Source organism: Aythya ferina (assembly GCF_964211825.1).
Source record: "Aythya ferina genome assembly, chromosome: 2".
Taxonomy (NCBI): Eukaryota; Metazoa; Chordata; class Aves; order Anseriformes; family Anatidae; genus Aythya; species Aythya ferina.
Genome location: NC_140297.1, coordinates 1 through 23231, shown reverse-complemented (window position 1 = coordinate 23231; position 23231 = coordinate 1). Strand labels below are relative to the sequence as shown.

The window sequence follows — 23231 nt, the reverse complement described above, 5'->3', positions numbered from 1 at the left end:
CCTCCATCATCCCAGTTCTGGCAGTTGCTTCCAGTCGCGTGTTGTGACATTTGAGTCTCCTCTAGGGTCTGGTGCAGAGCACCTGTTCTGACTTGCTGTTGCCATAGGGCTTCCCTCCGGGGGTCACTTTTTCTTGCGCCTTGTGTTGTGTGTTTTGTTTGTAGTGTTTGTGGCGTGGCTGTGTGTGTATGTGTTTGGTCTGGAGCTGTCCTGCCTGGCAGTTAGTGATGACAGCTAAAATGGCAGTGCATGGGTGTGCTAATACATTGTCTGGAGTGTTTTGGCGAAGACATCCGGTCTGCATCTGGGCACGTACTGAAGTGCTGCTGGCACAGTCATCTCAGTGTTGTTTGTCAGATGTTGGGGGGGGGGGAGTATATCTGCTTGTGAGCAGCTGCTCGCATAGTGCTTGAATGGTGTGGTTGAGGAGGTCTGTCGAATCTTGAAAGCTTACAGATATGGGGTTTTTGAAAGTTTTATTTTTATTTCTCTCCTGTCCCCAGTAGAGTGTAAACCTTTGGAGGAACCTGTCGCAGGAAAGAGCTCCTTCCGGAACTGTTCAGCGCTCCGTAGGCAGCTCGGTGACTGGCTTGGTCTACTTCTGAGGTGTGCTGAGGTATGGGGGCTTCTGTTTTGAAATGATAATATTGTAAACGGTGTCCCTTTGTGTTGTTGAGGGATGGGTGCTAATGCTGGCAGCTGAACGATTATCTTGTGACCGTTTTCATTTGCTAAAGCTGAAACACAGTGTACAACACAGGACTTGACCGCAGCTTCTTTTAGCAAGGTGAGCGATGAGCAGATCTAGCAGTTACTTTAGTGGTGCAGTTGTCACTGCAGTTACTTAACTGCACAAAGTACTGAAGCTGTCCTGCCTGGCAGTTAGTGATGACAGCTAACGTGGCAGTGCATGGGTGTACTAATACATTGTCCGGACTGTATTGGCAAAGACATCCGGTCTGCCTCTGGGCGCGTACTGACGGGCAGCTGGCACAGTCATCTCTGGAGGTTGGTAGATGTGGATTTGGCAGAGTTGAGCTGCTTGCAAGCAGCTGCTCCCATAATGCTTGAACAGTGCACTGTTGAATCATGAAAGCTTACAGATGCGGGGTTTTGAAACTTTTATTTTTATATCTTTCCTGTCCCCAGTAGAGTGTGTACCTTAGTAGGAACTGCTCACAGGAAAGAGCTCCCTCTGGAACTGTCCAGCACTCGGTAGGCAGCTCGGTGACTGGCTTGATCTACTTCTGAGGTGCTGAGGTAAGGGGGCTGCTGTTTTGAAACAATAATTTGTAAATGGGGTCCCTTCTGTTGTTGAGGGATGGGTGCTAATGCTGGCAGCTGAATGATTATCTTGTGACCGTTTTCATTTGCTAAAGCTGAAACACAGTGTACAACACAGGACTTGACCACAGCTTCTTTTAGCAAGGTGAGCGATGAGCAGATCTAGCAGTTACTTTAGTGGTGCAGTTGTCACTGCAGTTACTTAACTGCACAAAGTACAGTAAAAATCCTGTTTATATTTCAGAGGTGTGTTGTAGCTGGCCTAAGAGAGCAGATGGAAGCATCTTCCTCGAGGGCAGGTGAGGGGGCAGAGGTTAGGGAGCAGATGAGAGTAACTGTCCTATCTGTGCTGTGTCTTTGGATGCTGCTTCAGCCTATGCTTTTCTTTTTGTTTCACAGGTGTGTCGCACAGGCTGAGTGGGGCCAAGCTGCACTCTGAAGAGCAGCACGGGAAGGGCGGGCTGTTTGTGAGCTGGATTGGAGCAGAACTGCCAAGTAGCACGAGGTGACTGCGAAGGGTCTTGCTTTGCAGGTGCCATGGCAGGCTCTCCGCAGAAGCGGTTGAGGATTTGAGAAGAGGTTGCAGATCATCGAGGAGCGACACGTGCAGGGACGGCTTGAAAACGGTATGGCTGCTTTCTCTTCTGTTTATCAGGTGTCCCAGGCAACGTGGGCTGTGATGTTAGTCTTTAGGATTGGAACAAAGCAGGTGCTGATGGCAGTCTTCTTCGGTAGGCAAAGAGTTGCCCGCAGCCCTGTCCTGTGTAGCCTGGGCACGCCTCGCTGAGGATGAAGCTTGCTTTCCAGCAGTTCTGGAAACTGTGTTGAGGCTGAAATGCTGCGTCTGTGTTCGGGTTGGGGTTGCACCTTGGTGAGTGTAGGGATGGGTTTTAAGTGGGTGCAGCGGAGGGCCCGGCCCCAGTGTCCTGTAGTGTGTTTTGACCCATCAGCATAGCCTTTTGGTTCTCAGATAGCCTGCTGAAGTAAGTGATTTCTCCTGCGAGTGGAATGGAATCGAATTCTTCTTTTGGCATGTAATCTATTCTGTTCCTAGATTTTTCTTTGTAAATGAAAGATTGAGGTAATTCCAGGTGGAAAAAAAAAAAAAAGAGTTACTTGCTTGTTTTGCTTGTTTGTATTTTCCTTTCAATATTCAAAGCTGTAGCAAAAGCATGGGGATTTTTGTTTCTAGAAACACCCCAGTTCTCTTGTCTGCGCTCTGCATGCTGTTGAGCTAAGCCATATAAAGAAGTTAATAAAACCACAGCTGCTGCTCCTCCTCTTTCTGCTTTTTTGTGCTTTCCCCTTGCACTTTCCCAGGTGATTGGCTTCAGGTTCCAGGTGGGACCTAATGGTAACTGAGTTGCAGGTATGCCATGAGAGAGCTCCTTCTGCCTGGGCTGCACTTTGGGGTAAGTGCTTTGGTTTTCCTTCAGTTGTTTGGAGGGTTCTTTAGGTGGGTCAGTCTATGGACTGATGCGTTTTCAAGTAGAAACCAGTACTCCTATCTTTTTGAGGTTGCAACTGGCAGGATCTGTCATTGTAAAGCAATCTAGTAGTAGGTGCCTGTATTGCATGCAGCTCTTCCTCAGGTGAGTAGTAGTTATAGCAGTGTTACGGATAGTATGGTGATGTTACTTTGTGTGTTTGCTTTGTGTTTCTGGGTCCCTTATGATTTTTGCAGAATTACGTTTTTTTTTGTGAGTCTTTGCCTTTATGTCAAATCTTATCAAAGTCACAACCTTGGTGGCAAAGTGATGGAGCAGGGTTTAGGAGAAATGTATCATTGAAGCTCCCTGTGTGAGCGTGTATCTGAAAATGGCAGCAGTGGGCATGTAAGGGGTATTCTGTTTCAGGTTTAGGGACAGTTTATTGTATTTCTGGAGCTTTTGCCTGTGTGTTTGCTGTCTGTCGAGTCGTTAGACCATAAAGCCTTCTAGGCTTTATGTGCATGGAATTCACATATTTGAGGTATGTTTATGAGGGGTTGCCAGGTACGTTGTTTTTGGGAAACCGTGGGGTAATGTTTCTTGACCGCGTAAGTGCAGTACTGCCAAGAGACTGAGCAGGGTCACCTTCTTCATCACTGAAGAATAAGTCTGTTGGGGCCCATTTCGGCGCGGCGCCGCCCGGGCCCATTTCGGCGCGGCGCCGCCCGGGCCCATTTCGGCGCGGCGCCGCCCGGGCCCATTTCGGCGCGGCGCCGCCCGGGCCCATTTCGGCGCGGCGCCGCCCGGGCCCATTTCGGCGCGGCGCCGCCCGGGCCCATTTCGGCGCGGCGCCGCCCGGGCCCATTTCGGCGCGGCGCCGCCCGGGCCCATTTCGGCGCGGCGCCGCCCGGGCCCATTTCGGCGCGGCGCCGCCCGGGCCCATTTCGGCGCGGCGCCGCCCGGGCCCATTTCGGCGCGGCGCCGCCCGGGCCCATTTCGGCGCGGCGCCGCCCGGGCCCATTTCGGCGCGGCGCCGCCCGGGCCCATTTCGGCGCGGCGCCGCCCGGGCCCATTTCGGCGCGGCGCCGCCCGGGCCCATTTCGGCGCGGCGCCGCCCGGGCCCATTTCGGCGCGGCGCCGCCCGGGCCCATTTCGGCGCGGCGCCGCCCGGGCCCATTACTCAGGTGGAGCTACTGAGCAGGTGAGGTAAAGGAACCGGGAACAGAGAAGTATTGCACAATGGTATGTTGCATTAGTTGTAGTGTGCGTTGTGCAGGACATGGGTATTAGGGCTTGCGTGGTAGTGAATGCTGGTTCTCTGTGTTTACAGATGGGGATGAGCCTATTTAAACTAATTCCAGTTCAAAAAGTTTCAGTTATTAGCTTGGTGATATTGTCAATTCAATATTAAAACCTGCAGAATAAGCCAAAGGCGGTTTTTGCTTCTAGAATCACTGCAAATATTTGGTCTGCTCTCTGCATGCTTTTGAGATAAAGTTTATTTAAAAAAAGAAACAAAAAGAAAAACAGCTACTTCTCTTGCTCTATTTCTACTTTCTTGTGCTTTGCCCCTCCCCTTTCCCAGGTGATTGGGTTTGGGTGCTGGGCGGGGCCAAAAGGTATATGAGCCCCAGGCATGGCATCAGAGTGCTCCTTCTGCCTGGGCTGCTCTTTGAGGGTAAGTGCTTTGTGTTTCCTTCAGTCAGTTGCAGGGTTCTCTAGGCAGGCTGGAGTCTATGGATTTCTGGATTTCTAAGTGGTTGGAATTCTAGATCTCTAAGTGCTTGAATTAGAGGGATATTTAGTAGAGGCTGCTGGCTCACTTTTTTTTAGGATGGCCGCATATTCTCCTGTTTTTGAGATGTATTTTAATCTCTGCATGTTTAAAACCACTTGTTTTAGTCCCCTGGAGAGTTACACCAGCTTGATTACATGCTACATGTGGCTTGGCAGCGTAGATGCAGCATTACCAAGAGCCTGAGCAGGGTTGTATCAGAGTCCCCTTTTTCATCTGCAAAGGGTAAGTCTGTGATTACTCCTGCCGGGGTTGCTGTGTGTGCATGTCTTTTTGGCGTTTGTGCGGTTGTGTTTTTTTTTTTTTTTTTTTTTTGTTGTTTGTGTGTGTGTATGTTCTAAGTTTCTGGTTTTCTGAGGGGTAAACAGTTAGTGTGCTGAACCTGGTAGGCAGGTGGAGGTTGGGAGCTGCTCAGGACTGGAAGGTTTGGTTTCTAGGAGTATGCGGCATCCATCCTGTGCGATGCGACTGATTGTTGGGCGGGAACGTTCCAGCTTGTGTGTCCTAAGCAATGTAGCTTGTGTAGCGTATGTTGTGTGGCCCGGGCAGAATTTGCTGTGGCGCTGTGAGCGAAGAATCTGAGTTAGAGCTGTTGAGCAACTGAAGTAAAGGAACTGGGAAGAGAGAGGTATTGCAGCAGGTACGCTGTGGTTGTGAGGTGCCTCAGAGTGTGCTTTTCTCTCGCCTCTACAGGTGCTTTGTGCAGTTGTGGACAGGGAAGGGAAATCCTCATGTCACGAAGCACTGAGGGAAGGTGAGTGTTGTCAGCCTGGTCATCCCTTATCCGAAGCGAAGGGAAGACACTCAGGTGTTTCCCTGTGAGGGTCCGAGGTGAGGCTGTGTGGGATAGAGGAGCAGTGTGGCAGGTGGTTGCTTGCAAGCACAGTGGTCATTGTGTCCTTTTGTGTTCCCAGGTGGCGTGGGTGATGCTGGCCGTTCCTTGCAAGCTTGGACCTAATTTGCAGGTACAGAGGCAAGTGGCCTGCTGTTTTGAAAGGATAAAACTAAAGATGGGGTCCCTTTTGTTGTTGAGGGATGGGTGCTACTGCTGTCAGCTGAATGTTTATCTTCTGCCTGTGTTTTTCCTTTTGTTCAGGCTGAAACGCAGTGCGCAGTGCAGGACGTCTTGACCCGAGCTGCCTCTGCAGTGACTCTGGTGCGTGGTGAGCAGAGGTAACTGTTGTTTTTGGGGCGCGGTTGTCACTGCAGTTATTTTCCTACAGCCAATAGAGTAAAATTCCAGTTTGTCTTTTAGAGGTGCTATAAGTGGGTAAAGAGAACAGATGGAAGCGTGTGCCACGTGGGGTAGGCAAGCGGCTGAGGTACAGGAGGGGATGAGAGTATGTGATTTTTTTTCTGGGGATGAAATGGAATTAATTTTGTTGGTGTATAATGTGTTCTGCTCCTAGATTTTTCTTTCAATGTGAAGAAAAGTTTGAGCTAATTCCAGGTAAGAAAGTTCCAGTTACTTGCTGGGTCGTATTGTCCTTTTAATATTCAAAGCTGCAGCAAAAGCATGGGGATTGTTGCTTCTAGAAACACCCCGGTTTTCTTGTTTGCACTCTGCATGCTGTTGAGCTAAAGCAGACCAAAAAAAAAAAAAAAATAAAGGAAACACACACACACACACACACAAAAAACCAACAATAACAAAAAAAAACCACCATTGGGTGACGTGTTGTGAACGCAACGATCATTTAATCCCTTTGTTTTCCCAGGTGGTGTGGATGACACTGGTTGCAGTGTTGGAGCTTGGATTTGGAGAGGAACAGGTGAGCATAGTTGTATGTTGCATCAGCAGTAGTCAGCATTGTGGAGAAGGTGGGCATCATGACCGGCATGCTAGTGAATGCTGGTACTCTGTTTTTGCAGCTGATGATGAGCCTGGCAATTGACTAAGATGATGACCAGTGCCTGTGCATTTCTTGAGGCGGAGGGAATTTACCATGCAGCAACCTGAGAGCTAAGCTGGGGGGCACCTGGTATTTGCATATCTGGGGTGGCTAATGGGAGCTGGGAGCCAGAGCAGCGTGGAGCCAGCTGGCTGAAAATACTTGGTGCCAATGCGAGGTTGGTTCAGGCTGGGTCACGTTCAGGCTGCTTGTGGCCGGGTCACCAGGCTAATAGAAGCAGCGGGATTATTTTGTAGCGTGAGTGCGTGCGCCAGGCAGGACAGTTTCCTTCTGTTCGTCTGTCTTGTAGTGTTGCTTCTGCAGCGTCTGTTCTGTGCTTCTCGGGTCTTGATATCCTCCTAGCTTTTGACACTGGACTGACCAGACAGGGGACTTGGTAGCGGTGCTGAAGGGCCTCAGTGCTTGTTTTGTCATCGTGGCTCTGATCCGAGCACTTCTTGTCTTGCAGTCGCTGCTTGAAATGCAGTTCTGTTTCAGGTCTCGTGCATCGTATTCGGTTTGAGATCGCGTCTGTTTCCATCCTCACTCTTGCAGAAGTCATCTGGGCCGCATCAGGAGCTCTTGTTGGGAATTGATTTCCTAAGCGTTGTCTTATGGGGTTTTCAGTCCCCATCCTTCTGGTCTCTTGTCTTGAAGGCAGGCTTTTTCGGCCTCCATCATCCCAGTTCTGGCAGTTGCTTCCAGTCGCGTGTCGTGACATTTGAGTCTCCTCTAGGGTCTGGTGCAGAGCACCTGTTCTGACTTGCTGTTGCCATAGGGCTTCCCTCCGGGGGTCACTTTTTCTTGCGCCTTGTGTTGTGTGTTTTGTTTGTAGTGTTTGTGGCGTGGCTGTGTGTGTATGTGTTTGGTCTGGAGCTGTCCTGCCTGGCAGTTAGTGATGACAGCTAACGTGGCAGTGCATGGGTGTGCTAATACATTGTCGGGAGTGTTTTGGCAAAGGCATCCGGTCTACCTCTGGGCACGTACTGAAGGGCAGCTGGCAAAGTCATCTCTGTGGTGTTTGGCAGATGTGTGTGGGGGGGGAGAGTATATCTGCTTGTGAGCAGCTGCTCGCATAGTGCTTGAATGGTGTGCTTGAGGAGGTCTGTTGAATATTGAAAGCTTACAGATAAGGGGTTTTGAAATTTTTATTTTTTATTTCTATCCTGTCCCCCAGTACAGCGTAAAACTTAGGAGGAACCTGTCATAGAAAAGAGCTCCTTCTGGAACTGTTTAGTGCTCTGTAGGCAGCTCGGTGACTGGCTTGATCTACTTCTGAGGTGCTGAGGCAAGGGGCTTCTGTTTAGAAATTATAATATTGTAAATGGGGTTCCTTGTGTTGTTGAGGGATGGGTGCTAATGCTGGCCGCTGAATGATTATCTTGTGACTGTTCTCATTTGTTTAAGGTGAAACAGTGTACAACGCGGGACTTGAGCATAGCTGCTTTCGGCAAGGTGAGCGATGAACAGATGTAGCAGGTACTTTAGGGGTGCAGTTGTCACTGCAGTTACTTAACTGCACAAAGTACAGTAAAAATCCTGTTTATATTTCAGGGGTGTGTTGTAGCTGGCCTAAGAGAGCAGATGGAAGCACCTGCCTCGAGGGCAGGTGAGGGAGCAGAGGTAAGGGAGCAGATGAGAGTAACTGTCCTATCTGTGCTGTGTCTTTGGATGCTGCTTCAGCCTATGCTTTTCTTTTTCTTTTGCAGGTGTGTTGCACAGGCTGAGTGGGGCCAAGCTGCACTCTGAAGAGCAGCACGAGAAGGGCGGGCTGTTTGTGAGCTGGATTGGAGCAGAACTGCCAAGTAGCACAAGGTGACTGCGAAGGGTATCCATCTTGCTTTGCAGGTGCCATGGCAGGCTCTCCACAGAAGCGGTTGAGGATTTGAGAAGAGGTTGCAGATCATCGAGGAGCGATACCTGCAGGGACGGCTTGAAAACAGTATGGCTGCTTTCTTTTCTGTTTATCAGGTGTCCCAGGCGACGTGGGCTGTGATGTTAGTCTTTAGAATCTGAACAAAGCAGGTGCTGATGGTGGTCTTCTTCGGTAGGCAAAGAGTTGCCTGAAGCCCTGTCCTGTGTAGCTTGAGCATGCCTCCCTGAGGATGAGGTGTCCTTTCTATCAGATCCCAAAACTGTGTTGAAGCTGAAATGCTGTGTCTGTGTTTTGGTTGGGGTTGCACCTTGGTGAGTGTAGGGATGGGTTTTAAGTGGGTGCAGCGGAGGTCCCAGCCCCAGTGTCCTGTAGTGTGTTTTGACCCATCAGCATAGCCTTTTGGTTCTCAGATAGCCTGCTGAAGTAAGTGATTTCTCCTGCGAGTGGAATGGAATTGACTTTTTTTTTGGCATGTAATCAGTTCTGCTCCTAGATTTTTCTTTCTGTATAAATAAAAGTTTGAGCTAATTCCAGCAGGAAAAACTTCAGTTACTTGCTTGGTGGTAATGTCCTTCTAACATTCAAAGCTGCAGCGAAAGCATGGGGATTGTTGCTTCTAGAAACACCCCAGTTCTCCTGTCTGCCCTCTGCATGCTGTTGAGCTAAGCCTTATAAATAAGTAAATAAACCACAGCTGCTGCTCCTCCTCTTTCTGCTTTTTTTGTGCTTTCCCCCTGCACTTTCCCAGGTGATTGGCTTCAGGTTCCAGGTGGGACCTAATAGTAACTGAGTTGCAGGTATGCCATCAGAGAGCTCCTTCTGCCTGGGCTGCACTTTGGGGTAAGTGCTTTGTTTTTCCTTCAGTCAGTTGCAGGGTTCTTTAGGTGGGTCAGAGTCTATGGATTAATGCATTTTCAAGTAGAAACCGGTACGCATATCTTTTTTGAGGTGGTAACTGGCAGGATCTGTCATTGTAAAGCAATCTAGTAGTAGGTGCCTGTATTGCATGCAGCTCTTCCTCAGGTGAGTAGTAGTTATAGCAGTGTTACGGATAGTATGGCGATGTTACTTTGTGTGTTTGCTTTGTGTTTCTGGGTCCCTTATGATTTTTGCAGAATTACGTTTTTTTTTTGTGAGTCTTTGCCTTTATGTCAAATCTTATCAAAGTCACAACCTTGGTGGCAAAGTGATGGAGCAGGATTTAGGAGAAATGTATCATTGAAGCTCCCTGTGTGAGCATGTATCTGAAAATGGCAGCAGTGGGCATGTAAGGGGTATTCTGTTTCAGGTTTAGGGACAGTTTGTTACATTTCTGGAGCTTTTGCCTGTGTGTTTGCTGTCTGTCGAGTCGTTAGACCATAAAGCCTTCTAGGCTTTATGTGCATGGAATTCACATATTTGAGGTATGTTTATGAGGGGTTGCCAGGTATGTTGTTTTTGGGAAACCGTGGGGTACGGTTTCTTGACCGCGTAAGTGCAGTACTGCCAAGAGACTGAGCAGGGTCACCTTCTTCATCACTGAAGAATAAGTCTGTTGGGGCCCATTTCGGCGCGGCGCCGCCCGGGCCCATTTCGGCGCGGCGCCGCCCGGGCCCATTTCGGCGCGGCGCCGCCCGGGCCCATTTCGGCGCGGCGCCGCCCGGGCCCATTTCGGCGCGGCGCCGCCCGGGCCCATTTCGGCGCGGCGCCGCCCGGGCCCATTTCGGCGCGGCGCCGCCCGGGCCCATTTCGGCGCGGCGCCGCCCGGGCCCATTTCGGCGCGGCGCCGCCCGGGCCCATTTCGGCGCGGCGCCGCCCGGGCCCATTACTCAGGTGGAGCTACTGAGCAGGTGAGATAAAGGAGTTGGTAACAGAGAGGTATTGCACAACTGTATGTTGCATCAGTAGTAGCGAGTGTTGTGCAGGAGGTGGGTATTAGATCTGGTGTAGAGGGATGGTTAACTGAGGTAGGTCACGTAGACATAAAACAGCTGAATCTTCACGAGTTGGACAAACATCGCACACAACTTGTCTGAGCCAATCAGACACAAGGACACAATATCCGTCGGCGGTTTGGGAAAGTACCGACTGTGTTATTTCGGTCGAAAGGATGAGGAAGAAGCTGATACGATAAGGACGTAGGGGGACCAATCATGAGCTTAACTTTTGTAATATGTATGAGCTAATTATATGTTAAGGAATAAAAGGCGTCTGAGCTATCCAATAAATCGAAGCTTGCTGATCACTCATAGTGAGTGTCTCTGTCTTCCTTCTGTCGACAACAAATGGCGCCTGAACAGGGACTCCGCTGGCGGTGAACCTGCGAGCCACGGATCGACGGAATAAGGGAAGGAAACAGGTCCTGCAATGCAGCTCAGGAGGTGGAAGGGACGAAAATGCTGAATCCTCGCACCCGGGAGCACCTATAGAGGGTCCCGTCGGCCACGCGTCGCCGAGGTCTTGCAAAGGCTGCAACAGCGCTGACGTCAACAAAGGTATGGAGAGACAAGCGACGTATGATCTGCTCAAGTGCTTTTTAGAAAAGCAGAGCACGCAGGGTATAGACTGTAAAAAGGAATTGCGGAGGGATGTGGAAAAAGGAATTGCGGAGGGTCGCGGGAAATTGAAGTAATCGCGGTGCGATGCGGGATATCCGAGATCGAGTTGCTACAGTAGACCAGAGGCATCAGTGGACAACGGCAGCTGACCCTCACTGTGTGGTGAGTCGGCACAGAGCAGAGGGGTGGACATCAGGACCCTGCAGACTGTCAGATGTAACCATGGAAGCAGCGGCGGCTGTGCTGCTTCTCTCTGGCATTCATTTTATAAGAGGTTTATCTTGCAATGCAAAAAAGACTATTCGTCCCCAGATCGGTGTTATAACTATGTTTCTGGATAAGATTCCGTGGGGTTGCCACATTCTATGGATTAGTAATGACGACTTAACTCTATTGCGGGGCAGGAGTGCAGAGATGCAGATTACACTGCCAAATGACCACCGGCAGACTTGAGGAGACACTGCTCGGCTGCGGGGATCGGCTGCAGCGTGGACGCCCCTAGGTGCACCCTGAGCGTTTTTGCTCGGAGGGGACTCCACTCTCAGCTGCTCACCACAGGAGCAAAGATCTCCTGAAGCTGCAGACAAACAGTATGTTTTCAGCTGTTGGAGGAATACTAACTGAAGTGTTAATAATTGTATGTGTTATTCTTAAATGTCCAGGTATTTTGTGTTGAAAGTATTTGTGTAAGGGTAAGGTTTTAAAACAAAGTGTTGCAAGTCACTTCACGAGGAACACAATGAGAGACAATACTTATTTGTTGGGTTACGATTCTAAATTATATTGGCCGCACGTATTGTTTGCTTATCATTCTAAATTATATTCTCGTGGTATGATTGAGGTTGTGGTATGATTGAGATTGAGATGTGCCAGAGGCCTCTGGGTGTGCAATTGTGCTGTGTGTGTGCGAGTGTGCTATGTACTGTGTTAGTGAGAGCGTGCTTATTGCCATAGTGCAGGTTGCCATAGTGCAGGCTGAAATCATAGGAAATTAGTGCCGGCAAAAAAATCATAGGAAAATGAAGGACGACGTAGCCCTAGATTCATTACAGTGCTTTTTAGAAAAATGGGGAGTCGATTGTAAGCAACTAGCAGGACTAGTTGCGATCGGTCGAGCAAAATCATATTTCACAAGTATGGAGTCAAGGACTGGGGGCTTTGGGAGCTGAAGCAAAATCTAATAACAATCCGATGTGGAATAATGACACTGCAAAGGCTCTGCCACCTGGCATGTTTTTGATTTGCGGGGATCGTGCATGGCAAGGAATACCTGCCAACGCGTTTGGGGGTCCATGTTATCTAGGGCGACTCACATTGTTCGCCCCGGACTTATACAGTCTCCGGAACCAGAGCTTGTCGCAGAGATCCAAACGAGCTCTTAAGACTTTAGGTTCTGACTGTGATGATGGTGTAGAATTATGGGGCGCTGCTGAGAGAATATTTGCTTCATTAGTTCCAGCAGTGGGAACTGCACATGTTTTGGCTAGCATTAATAAGCTTGCTTGTTGGGCTGTTAAGCAATCAAATGTAACAACTGAAATTATTACTGAAATGGCACAAGATATGGATAGTCTTAGGCATGTTGTGTTACAAAATAGGGCTGCAATTGATTTTTTGCTTTTAGCGCAAGGATATGGATGTGAAGATTTTGAAGGAATGTGTTGTTTCAATCTTTCAGATCATGGTCAATCGATTCATGACCAGTTGAAATGGTTGATGCAGCACACAAAGAAAATTACAGTACAACCTAGTTGGCTTGACAATTGGTTGCAGTCCATCTTTGGGGGTCTGTCTAACTGGTTAGTGAGTCTAATCAAAGAGGGATTTCGCTTTCTGCTTATAGTTATATTGATAAAAATAGCTGCGCGAATAATTTTTGGTTGCTTAACTAAGAAGCTTGAACAAGTCACAGAAAAGGTATTAGTAGTCCAAAATAAAAACGGGGGAATTGTAGAGGGATGGTTAACTGAGATAGGTCACGTAGACATAAAACAGCTGAATCTTTACGAGTTGGACAAACATCGCACACAACTTGTCTGAGCCAATCAGACACAAGGACGCAATATCCGTTGGCGGTTTGGGAAAGTACCGACTGTGTTATTTCGGTCGAAAGGATGAGGAAGAAGCTGATAAGATAAGGACGTAGGGGGACCAATCATGAGCTTAACTTTTGTAATATGTATGAGCTAATTATATGTTAAGGAATAAAAGGCGTCTGAGCTATCCAATAAATCGAAGCTTGCTGATCATATCACTCATATTGAGTGTCCCTGTCTTCCTTCCGTCAACAACACTCTGGCATGCTAGTGATTGCTGGTTCTCTGTTTTTGCAAGTGATAATGAATGTGTTTGACGTAATTCCATTTGAAAAAGTTCCAGTTACTTGACTGGTCGTGTTGTCCTTTTAATATTAAAAGCTGCAGCAAAAGCATGGGGATTGTTGCTTCTAGAAACACCCCAGGTCTCTTGTCTGTTCTCTACATGATGTTCAGGTAAAGCAGATTTAAAAAAAAAAAAACACAAATAAACAAACAAAACAAACAAAAAAAAAAACAGCTACTGCTCCTCCTGCTCTGCTCCTACTTCCTTGTGCTTTGTCCCTCCCCTTTTCCAGGTGATAGGGTTTGGATATTGGGCGGGGCCAAATGGTATATGAGCCCCAGGCATGACATCAGAGAGCTCCTTCTGCCTGGGCTGCTCTTTGGGGTAAGTGTTTTGTTTTCCTTCAGTCAGTTGCAGGGTTCTCTAGGCAGGCTGGAGTCTATGGATTTCCGGATTTCTAAGTGCTTGGAATTCACTTAACAGAGGAATATTTAGTAGAGGTTGCTGGCTCTTTTTTTTTTTTTTTTTTTTTGATGGTGGGATGCTCTTCTTTTTTTGAGCTATATTTTAATCTCTAGATGTATAAACCTACTTGTGTAATTTTCCAGAGGACTAAAACCAGCTTCATTTCATGCTACATGTGGCTTGGCAGTTTAGATGCAGCATTACCAAGAGCCTGAGCAGGGTTGTATCAGAGTCTGCTCTTTCCTCTGCAAAGGGTAAGTCTGTGATTACCTCTGCAGGGGCTGCTGTGCGTGCACGTCTTTTTGGCATTTATGGATCTCAGATAGTGTTTTTTTTTTGTGTGTGTGTATATTCTAAGCTTTTATTTTTTGAGGGGCAAATAGTGTGTGTGCTGAGCGTGGTTGGCAGGAGGAGGTGGGGAGCTGCTCAGGACTGGTAGGTTTGGTTTCTAGGAGTGTGCGGCAGCCTTCCTATGCGACGCGATTGATTATTGGGTGGGAATGTTCCAGTTTGTGTGTCTTAGCCATTGTAGCTTGTGTAGTGTGTGTTGTGTGGCCCAGGCAGAGTTTGCTGTGGCACTGTGAGCGAAGAATCTGAGTTAGAGCTGGTGAGCAGCTGAAGTACAGGAGCTGGGAAGAGAGAGGTATTGCAGCAGGTACGCTGTGGTTGTGAGGTGCCTCAGAGTGTGCTTTTCTCTCGTCTCCACAGGTGCTTTGTGCAGTCGTGGACAGGGAAGGGAAATCCTCATGTCACGAAGCACTGAGGGAAGGTGAGTGTTGTCAGCCTGGTCATCCCTTATCCGAAGCGAAGGGAAGACGCTCAGGTGTTTCCCTGTGAGGGTCCGAGGTGAGGCTGTGTGGGATAGAGGAGCAGTGTGGCAGGTGGTTGCTTGCAAGCACAGTGGTCATTGTGTCCTTTTGTGTTCCCAGGTGGCGTGGGTGATGCTGGCCGCTCCTTTCAAGCTTGGACCTAATTTGCAGGTACAGAGGCAAGTGGCCTGCTGTTTTGAAAGGATAAAACTAAAGATGGGGTCCCTTTTGTTGTTGAGGGATGGGTGCTACTGCTGTCAGCTGAATGTTTATCTTCTGCCTGTGTTTTTCCTTTTGTTCAGGCTGAAACGCAGTGCGCAGTGCAGGACGTCTTGACCCGAGCTGCCTCTGCAGTGACTCTGGTGCGTGATGAGCAGAGGTAACTGTTGTTTTTGGGGCGCGGTTGTCACTGCAGTTATTTTCCTACAGCCAATAGAGTAAAATTCCAGTTTGTCTTTTAGAGGTGCTATAAGTGGGTAAAGAGAACAGATGGAAGCGTGTGCCACGTGGGGTAGGCAAGCGGCTGAGGTACAGGAGGGGATGAGAGTATGTGATTTTTTTTCTGGGGATGAAATGGAATTAATTTTGTTGGTGTATAATGTCTTCTGCTCCTAGATTTTTCTTTCAATGTGAAGAAAAGTTTGAGCTAATTCCAGGTAAGAAAGTTCCAGTTACTTGCTGGGTCATATTGTCCTTTTAATATTCAAAGCTACAGCAAAAGCATGGGGATTGTTGCTTCTAGAAACACCCCAGTTTTCTTGTTTGCACTCTGCATGCTGTTGAGGTAAAGCAGACCAAAAAAAAAAAAAAAAAAATAAAGGAAACACACACACACACACAAAAAAACAACAATAACAAAAAAAAACCACCATTGGGTGACGTGTTGTGAACGCAACGATCATTTAATCCCTTTGTTTTCCCAGGTGGTGTGGATGACACTGGCTGCACTGTTGGAGCTTGGACTCGGAGAGGAACACGTGAGCACAATCGTATTTTGCATCAGTAGTGGTCAGCATTGTGGAGAAGGTGAGCAATGGGGCTGGCGTCCTAGTGAATGCTGGTACTCTGTTTTTGCAGCTGATGATGAGCCTGGCAATTGACTAAGATGACAATCAGTGCCTGTGCGTTTCTTGAAGCGGAGGGACTTTACCATGCAGCAACCTGAGAGCTAAGCTGGGGGGCACCTGGTATTTGCATATCTGGGGTGGCTAATGGGAGCTGGGAGTCAGAGCAGCATGGAGCCAGCTGGCTGACTAGACTTGGTTCCACGGTGAGGGTGGTTCAGGCTGGGTCACGTTCAGGCTGCTTGTGGCTGGGTCACCAGGCTAATAGAAGCAGCGGGATTATTTTGTAGCGTGAGTGCGTGCGCCAGGCAGGACAGTTTCCTTCTGTTTGTCTGTCTTGTGTTGCTTCTGCGATGTCTGTTCTGTGCTTCTCGGGTCTTGATATCCTCCTAGCTTTTGACACTGGACTGACCAGACAGGGGACTTGGTAGTGGTGCTGAAGGGCCTCAATGCATGTTTTGTCATCGTGACTCTGATCAGAGCACTTCTTGTGTTGCAGTCACTGCTTAAAGAGCAGGTCTGTTTCAGGTCTTGTGCATCATATTCGGTTTGAGATCGCGTCTGTTTCCATCCTCACTCTTGCAGAAGTCATCTGGGCCGCATCAGGAGCTCTTGTTGGGAATTGATTTCCTAAGCGTCGTCTTATGGGGTTTTCAGTCCCCATCCTTCTGGTCTCTTGTCTTGAAGGCAGGCTTTTTCGGCCTCCATCATCCCAGTTCTGGCAGTTGCTTCCAGTCGCGTGTGGTGACATTTGAGTCTCCTCTAGGGTCTGGTGCAGAGCACCTGTTCTGACTTGCTGTTGCCATAGGGCTTCCCTCCGGGGGTCACTTTTTCTTGCGCCTTGTGTTGTGTGTTTTGTTTGTAGTGTTTGTGGCGTGGCTGTGTGTGTATGTGTTTGGTCTGGAGCTGTCCTGCCTGGCAGTTAGTGATGACAGCTAACGTGGTAGTGCATGGGTGTGCTAATACATTGTCGGGAGTGTTTTGGCAAAGACATCCGGTCTACCTCTGGGCACGTACTGAAGGGCAGCTGGCAAAGTCATCTCTGTGGTGTTTGGCAGATGTGTGTGGGGGGGGAGAGTATATCTGCTTGTGAGCAGCTGCTCGCATAGTGCTTGAATGGTGTGCTTGAGGAGGTCTGTTGAATATTGAAAGCTTACAGATAAGGGGTTTTGAAATTTTTATTTTTATTTCTATCCTGTCCCCCAGTACAGCGTAAAACTTAGGAGGAACCTGTCATAGAAAAGAGCTCCTTCTGGAACTGTCCAGCACTCGGTAGGCAGCTCGGTGACTGGCTTGATCTACTTCTGAGGTGCTGAGGCAAGGGGCTTCTGTTTAGAAATTATAATATTGTAAATGGGGTTCCTTGTGTTGTTGAGGGATGGGTGCTAATGCTGGCCGCTGAATGATTATCTTGTGACTGTTCTCATTTGTTTAAGGTGAAACAGTGTACAACGCGGGACTTGAGCATAGCTGCTTTCGGCAAGGTGAGCGATGAACAGATGTAGCAGGTACTTTAGGGGTGCAGTTGTCACTGCAGTTACTTAACTGCACAAAGTACAGTAAAAATCCTGTTTATATTTCAGGGGTGTGTTGTAGCTGGCCTAAGAGAGCAGATGGAAGCACCTGCCTCGAGGGCAGGTGAGGGAGCAGAGGTAAGGGAGCAGATGAGAGTAACTGTCCTATCTGTGCTGTGTCTTTGGATGCTGCTTCAGCCTATGCTTTTCTTTTTCTTTTGCAGGTGTGTTGCACAGGCTGAGTGGGGCCAAGCTGCACTCTGAAGAGCAGCACGAGAAGGGCGGGCTGTCTGTGAGCTGGATTGGAGCAGAACTGCCAAGTAGCACAAGGTGACTGCGAAGGGTATCCATCTTGCTTTGCAGGTGCCATGGCAGGCTCTCCACAGAAGCGGTTGAGGATTTGAGAAGAGGTTGCAGATCATCGAGGAGCGATACCTGCAGGGACGGCTTGAAAACGGTATGGCTGCTTTCTCTTCTGTTTATCAGGTGTCCCAGGCAACGTGGGCTGTGATGTTAGCCTTTAGGATCGGAACAAAGCAGGTGCTGATGGCTGTCTTCTTTGGTAGGCAAAGAGGTGCCCAAAGCCCTGTACTGTGTAGCCTGAGCACACCTTGCTGAGGATGAGGTGTCCTTTCTACCAGTTCCCAAAACTGTGTTGAAGCTGAAATGCTGCGTTTGTGTTTGGGTTGGGGTTGCACCTTGGTGAGTGTAGGGATGGATTTTAAGTGGGTGCAGCGGAGGGCCTGGACCCAGTGTCCTGTAATGTGTTTTAACACATCAGCATAGCCTTTTGGTTCTCAGCTTACTGAAGTAAGTGATTTTTCCTGCGAGTGGAATGGAATTGAATTCTTTTTTGGCATGTAATCAGTTCTGCTCCTAGACTTTTCTTTCTATGTAAATAAAAGCTTGAGCTAATTCCAGATGAAAAAAAAAAAAAATCAGCTATTTGCTTGGTCATTTTGTCCTTTTAATATTCAAAGCTGTAGCAAAAGCATGGGGATTGTTGTGGAGGAATGGTTAAGTGAGGTAGGACACGTGGATGTTGAGCAGTTAGGAGGTCATGGGCTAGGGAGGTACCGTACTCAACTCATATGAGCCTGGGCACGTGCGCAGCCGGTTGAGAACCAATCAGGCCGAAGGACACGATGCCCTTGTGTGGTTGGGAAAGTCTTTAAGGCGGGACAGTAGCTAAAAGAGGGAGGAACTAACTGACAAGATAGGAAAGTGTTAGCCAATCCTGAGCTTAGTTTTTGCAATATGTATGAGTTGATTATGTTCGAACTAGATAAAAGGCGACTGAGCTATCCATTAAAGTTGAAGTTCACTGTTCACTCATATTGAGTGTCTGTCTTCCTTCCGTCGACAACAAATAGCGCCCGAACAGGGACCGATCTGAACGGGATTTGGATACTGCTGGCGGTGATCCTGGGCCACGGTTGGACGGAATAAGGGAGGAACCGGTCCTGCAACGCAGCCCAGGAGGTGGAAGGGACAAGAATCCCCTCACCCGTGTCGGGAAGGTGAAAGGGACGTGGAGTCCCCGCACCCGGGAGAGGATCCCGCTGGTCACGCGTCGCCGAGGTCTGAAAGGTGAAAGGGACGAAAACTTGGAGTCCCCGCACCCGCAGCTCGGAAGGTGGAAGGGAGTCCCCGCACCCGGGATGAGCCTATAAAGGGTCCCGCCGGAGAAGCGCCGCCGAGGTCTTTGCAAAGGCTGCAACCGACGTATATAAAGGTATGGAGAGACATCGGCGTATGCTTTGCTCGAATGCTTTTTAGAAAAGCGGAGCACTTCAGATATAGACTGCAAAAAGGATTTACCAGGATTATTAGCATATGGAGTAATGCAGGGTTGTTTTATCAATCCTGATACAGTTTTTGAACAAACAGAGTGGCGTAAATTTGGGGACAAATTGTTTGATGAAGTTATTAATGAAAATAAGGCTGCTAAAAAATTATTGAAGCCTTGGAGAGCAGTCACTAACGCCTTAGTTATACATCAGGCTGAGCAGAGAGTCGCTACTGCCGCTACAGAGCGACTGGGATTGCCGGGAAGTGTTGGAGCTGGGGATTGCCCACTGCTGCCTTCAGTGAGAACGATAACGCTGCCTCAGGGGGCTACGGGGCAGTGGGAGCCTCCCCCCCCCCTCAGTCACCGCCACGAGCAGTGCTGCGCTCGGAGTTCCGCGGAATCGAACGGCAGCTGACCCTCACCATGTGGCGAGTCGGCACAGAGCAGAGGGACGGACATCAGGACCCTGCAGCCTGTCTGATGTAACCATGGAAGCAGCGGCGGCTGTGCTGCTTCTCTCTGGCATTCTTTTTATAAGAGGTTTACCTTGCAATGAAAAAGGGATACTAACTGGAGTGTTATTAATTGTATGTGTTATTTTTAAATGTCCAGGTATTTTGTGTTGAAAGTATTTGTGTAAGGGTAAGGTTTTAAAACAAAGTGTTGCAAGTCACTTCATGAGGAACACAATGAGAGGCAATACTTGTTTGTTTGCTTATCATTCTAAATTATATTCGTGTGGTATGATTGAGGTTGTGGTATGATTGAGAGTGAGATGTGCCAGAGGCCTCTGGGTGTGTGAGTGTGCTGTGTACTGTGTTAGTGAGAGCGCATTTATTGCCATAGTGCAGGCTGAAATCATAGGAAATGAGTACTGGTCGAGCAAAATCATGTTTCACAAGTATGGAGTCATTGTGCGAAGTAGCCACTTGGAGAAACTTAAGGGAACGTACTGTTTAAAACTTTTTGATCGTAATGAGTCAATTCACAAATCCATTACTTTCTTGAAAGAGCACGTGAGAAAGAGTCAGTATGGTATCAATCCTTTCAATCAATGGTTCACTGATATAATTGAAACAATGCATAGATGGTTACTGGGATTAATCAAAGAGGGATTAAGGATTTTGTTCACTGTGGTGTCAATCATCATTGCATGTAGTATTGTGATAAATGTGGTTAAAGAGTTACTTGCAAAAATGTTATAAAATGTTATAGAGATTTTGAAGTGGTGCCAGAAACAGGTACCCAGTGGATCACTGCAAAGTGGACTGAAGCAGCTTTAGAATCTGCACACGCCGAAGACGACCAGGAAGAGGTTCCTGATAATCATTCTGACAATGACGTGGGCTGTGACACCTCGACGACTATCAAGAACAGCCTTTGATCACCATCAAGTGATTAGGTTTAAGTGTGTTACTACTAAGTTGTGTTACTTACTATTAATTGTGTTACCGTTAAGTGCTTACAGTAATTGTAGTGTTATTAGGGTTAAGTTGTGTTATGTTATGTACCCTTTCAGAACATGCTTGTTTGGGGTCCCGATAGGGGATCCAAAGGAACTGAGTGAAATGTTAGCACCATACTCTGCCCGTATTACTCTGCTTAATGGATCTTTTTCTGACTGTAGGAACTGCACACGCTTTGGCTAGCATAAATAAGCTTGCTTGTTGGGCTGTTAAACAGTCAAATGTAACCACCCAAGTTCTTTCTGAAATGTCGCAAGACACGGAAAGCCTAAGGCACGCTGTGCTGCAAAATAGGGCCGCTATTGATTTCTTGTTCTTGGCTCAGGGACATGGGTGTGAAGATGTAGAAGGAATGTGTTGCTTTAATCTTTCCGACCATGGTCAGTCAATTCACGACCAGTTGAAATGGTTAAGGGATCATACACAAAAAATTGTAGTACAAGATAGTTGGTTTGAAGGTTGGCTTAAATCTGTTTTGGGGAACATGGGTGGACGGGTTTTGTTAGTTAAAGAGGGACTTTGCTTTCTACTTATAATTATATTGATTATAATTGCTGCATATGTAACCTTTAACTGCCTAACTAAGAAACTAGAGCAACTCACAGAGAAGGTATTTGTATCACAAAATAAAAATGGGGGAATTGTGGAGGAATGGTTAAGTGAGGTAGGACACGTGGATGTTGAGCAGTTAGGAGGTCATGGGCTAGGGGAGGTACCGTACTCAACTCATATGAGCCTGGGCACGTGCGCAGCCGGTTGAGAACCAATCAGGCCCAAGGACACGATGCCCTTGTGTGGTTGGGAAAGTCCCTAAGGCGGGACGGTAGCTAAAAGAGGGAGGAACTAACTGACAAGATAGGAAAGTGTTAGTCAATCCTGAGCTTAGTTTTTGCAATATGTATGAGTTGATTATGTTCGAACTAGATAAAAGGCGACTGAGCTATCCATTAAAGTTGAAGTTCACTGTTCGCTCATATTGAGCGTCTGTGTCTTCCTTCCGTCGACAACAGATTGTAACTTCTAGAAACACCCCAGTTCTCATGTCTGCACTCTGCATGCTGTTGAGCTAAGCCATATAAATAAGGTAATAAAACCACAGCTGCTGTTCCTGTTCTTTCTGCTTTTTTTGTGCTTTCCCCCTGCACTTTCCCATGTGATTGGCTTCAGGTTCCAGGTGGGACCTAATAGTAACTGAGTTGCAGGTGTGCCATGAGAGAGCTTCTTCTGCCTGGGCTGCTCTTTGGGGTAAGTGCTTTGTTTTTCCTTCAGTCAGTTGCAGGGTTCTTTAGGTGGGTCAGAGTGTATGGACTGATGCATTTTCAAGTAGAAACCGGTACGCATATCTTTTTGAGGTGGCAACTGGTAGGATCTGTCATAGTAAAGCAATCTAAGTAGTAGGTGCCTGTATTGCATGCAGCTCTTCCTCAGGTGAGTAGTTATTACAGCAGTTTTACGGATAGTATGGCGATGTTATTTTGTGTGTTTGCTTTGTGTTTCTGGGTCCCTTATGATTTTTGCAGAATTACAGGGCTTTTTGTGAGTCTTTGCCTTTATGTCAAATCTTATCAAAGTCACAACCTTGGTGGCAAAGTGATGGAGCAGGGTTTAGGAGAAATGTATCATTGAAGAGCCCTGTGTGAGCATGTATCTGAAAATGGCAGCAGTGGGCATATAAGCAGTGGTCTTTCTCAGGGTTAGGGGCGGTTTGTTATATTTCTGGAGCTTTTGCCTGTGTGTTTGCTGTCTGTCGAGTCGTTAGACCATAAAGCCTTCTAGGCTTTATGTGCATGGAATTCACATATTTGAGGTATGTTTATGAGGGGTTGCCAGGTACGTTGTTTTTGGGAAACCGTGGGGTACGGTTTCTTGACCGCGTAAGTGCAGTACTGCCAAGAGACTGAGCAGGGTCACCTTCTTCATCACTGAAGAATAAGTCTGTTCGGGCACATTTCAGCGCAGCGCTGCCCGGGCACATTTCTCAGTTGGAGCTACTGAGCAGGTGAGTTAAAGGAACCAGGAACAGAGAGGTATTGCACAATGATATGTTGCATTAGTAGTAGTGAGCGTTGTGCAGGAGGTGGGTATTAGCTCTGGCATGCTAGTGAATGCTGGTTCTCTGTTTTTGCAAGTGATGATGAACCTGTTTGACGTAATTCCATTTGAAAAAGTTCCAGTTACTTGACTGGTTGTGTTGTCCTTTTAATATTAAAAGCTGCAGCAAAAGCATGGGGATTGTTGCTTCTAGAAACACCCCAGGTCTCTTGTCCTCTGCATGTTGTTCAGGTAAAGCAGATTTAAAAAAAAAAAAAAAAAAGAAAATGAAAATCTGCTGCTCCTGCTCTGCTCCTACTTTCTTGTGCTTTGTCCCTCCCCTTTACAATGTGATTGGGTTTGGGTGCTGGGCAGGGCCAAATGGTATATGAGCCCCAGGCATGACATCAGAGAGCTCCTTCTGCCTGGGCTGCTCTTTGAGGTAAGTGTTTTGTTTTCCTTCAGTCAGTTGCAGGGTTCTCTAGGCAGGCTGGAGTCTATGGATTTCTGGATTTCTAAGTCCTTGGAATTCACTTAACAGAGGGATATTTAGTAGAGGTTGCTGGCTCACTGTTCTTTGCGATGGTGGGATACGCTTCTGTTTTTTGAGCTATATTTTAATCTCTAGATGTACAAGCCTACTTGTGTAATTTTCCAGGGGACTAAAACCAGCTTCATTTCATGCTACATGTGGCTTGGCAGTTTAGATGCAGCGTTACCAAGAGCCTGAGCAGGGTTGTATCAGAGTCTGCTCTTTCCTCTGCAAAGGGTAAGTCTGTGATTACCTCTGCAGGGGCTGCTGTGCGTGCACGTCTTTTTGGCATTTATGGATCTCAGATGGTTTTTTTTTTTTTTTTGTGTGTGTATGTTCTAAGGTTTTGTTTTTTTGAGGGGCAAATAGTGTGTGTGCTGAGCGTGGTTGGCAGGAGGAGGTGGGGAGCTGCTCAGGACTGG

The 23231-nt window shown here is 47.7% G+C and overlaps 5 long non-coding RNA genes across 8 annotated transcripts; all 5 read left to right on the top strand.

The window, feature by feature from the left end:
- The first annotated feature begins 1149 nt into the window (after positions 1-1149).
- On the top strand, positions 1150-1583 carry LOC311432627. Its single transcript, XR_014690179.1, has 3 exons — positions 1150-1260; positions 1380-1429; positions 1529-1583. It is a non-coding gene; the product is annotated as an uncharacterized lncRNA (long non-coding RNA).
- A 2318-nt stretch (positions 1584-3901) lies between these two features.
- Positions 3902-16732, top strand: LOC311432625. Of its 3 annotated transcripts, none has more exons than XR_014690175.1 (7): positions 3902-3956; positions 13975-14036; positions 14310-14370; positions 14531-14581; positions 14713-14789; positions 15334-15399; positions 15488-16732. It is a non-coding gene; the product is annotated as an uncharacterized lncRNA (long non-coding RNA). The 3 variants fall into 3 exon arrangements; XR_014690177.1 differs by lacking the exon at positions 3902-3956 and adding an exon at positions 13718-13855; XR_014690176.1 differs by lacking the exons at positions 3902-3956; positions 13975-14036 and adding an exon at positions 13718-13855.
- On the top strand, positions 7710-8338 carry LOC311432634. The gene is made up of 3 exons (XR_014690191.1): positions 7710-7856; positions 7956-8010; positions 8250-8338. It is a non-coding gene; the product is annotated as an uncharacterized lncRNA (long non-coding RNA).
- LOC311432635 lies at positions 10880-13072 on the top strand. The gene is made up of 2 exons (XR_014690192.1): positions 10880-11500; positions 11769-13072. It is a non-coding gene; the product is annotated as an uncharacterized lncRNA (long non-coding RNA).
- Positions 16733-16811: 79 nt separating the features above from the next.
- Positions 16812-19977, top strand: LOC311432906. Of its 2 annotated transcripts, XR_014690415.1 has the most exons (4): positions 16812-16958; positions 17058-17112; positions 17352-17445; positions 18362-19977. It is a non-coding gene; the product is annotated as an uncharacterized lncRNA (long non-coding RNA). The 2 variants fall into 2 exon arrangements; XR_014690414.1 differs by lacking the exon at positions 17058-17112.
- Positions 19978-23231: the final 3254 nt, after the last annotated feature.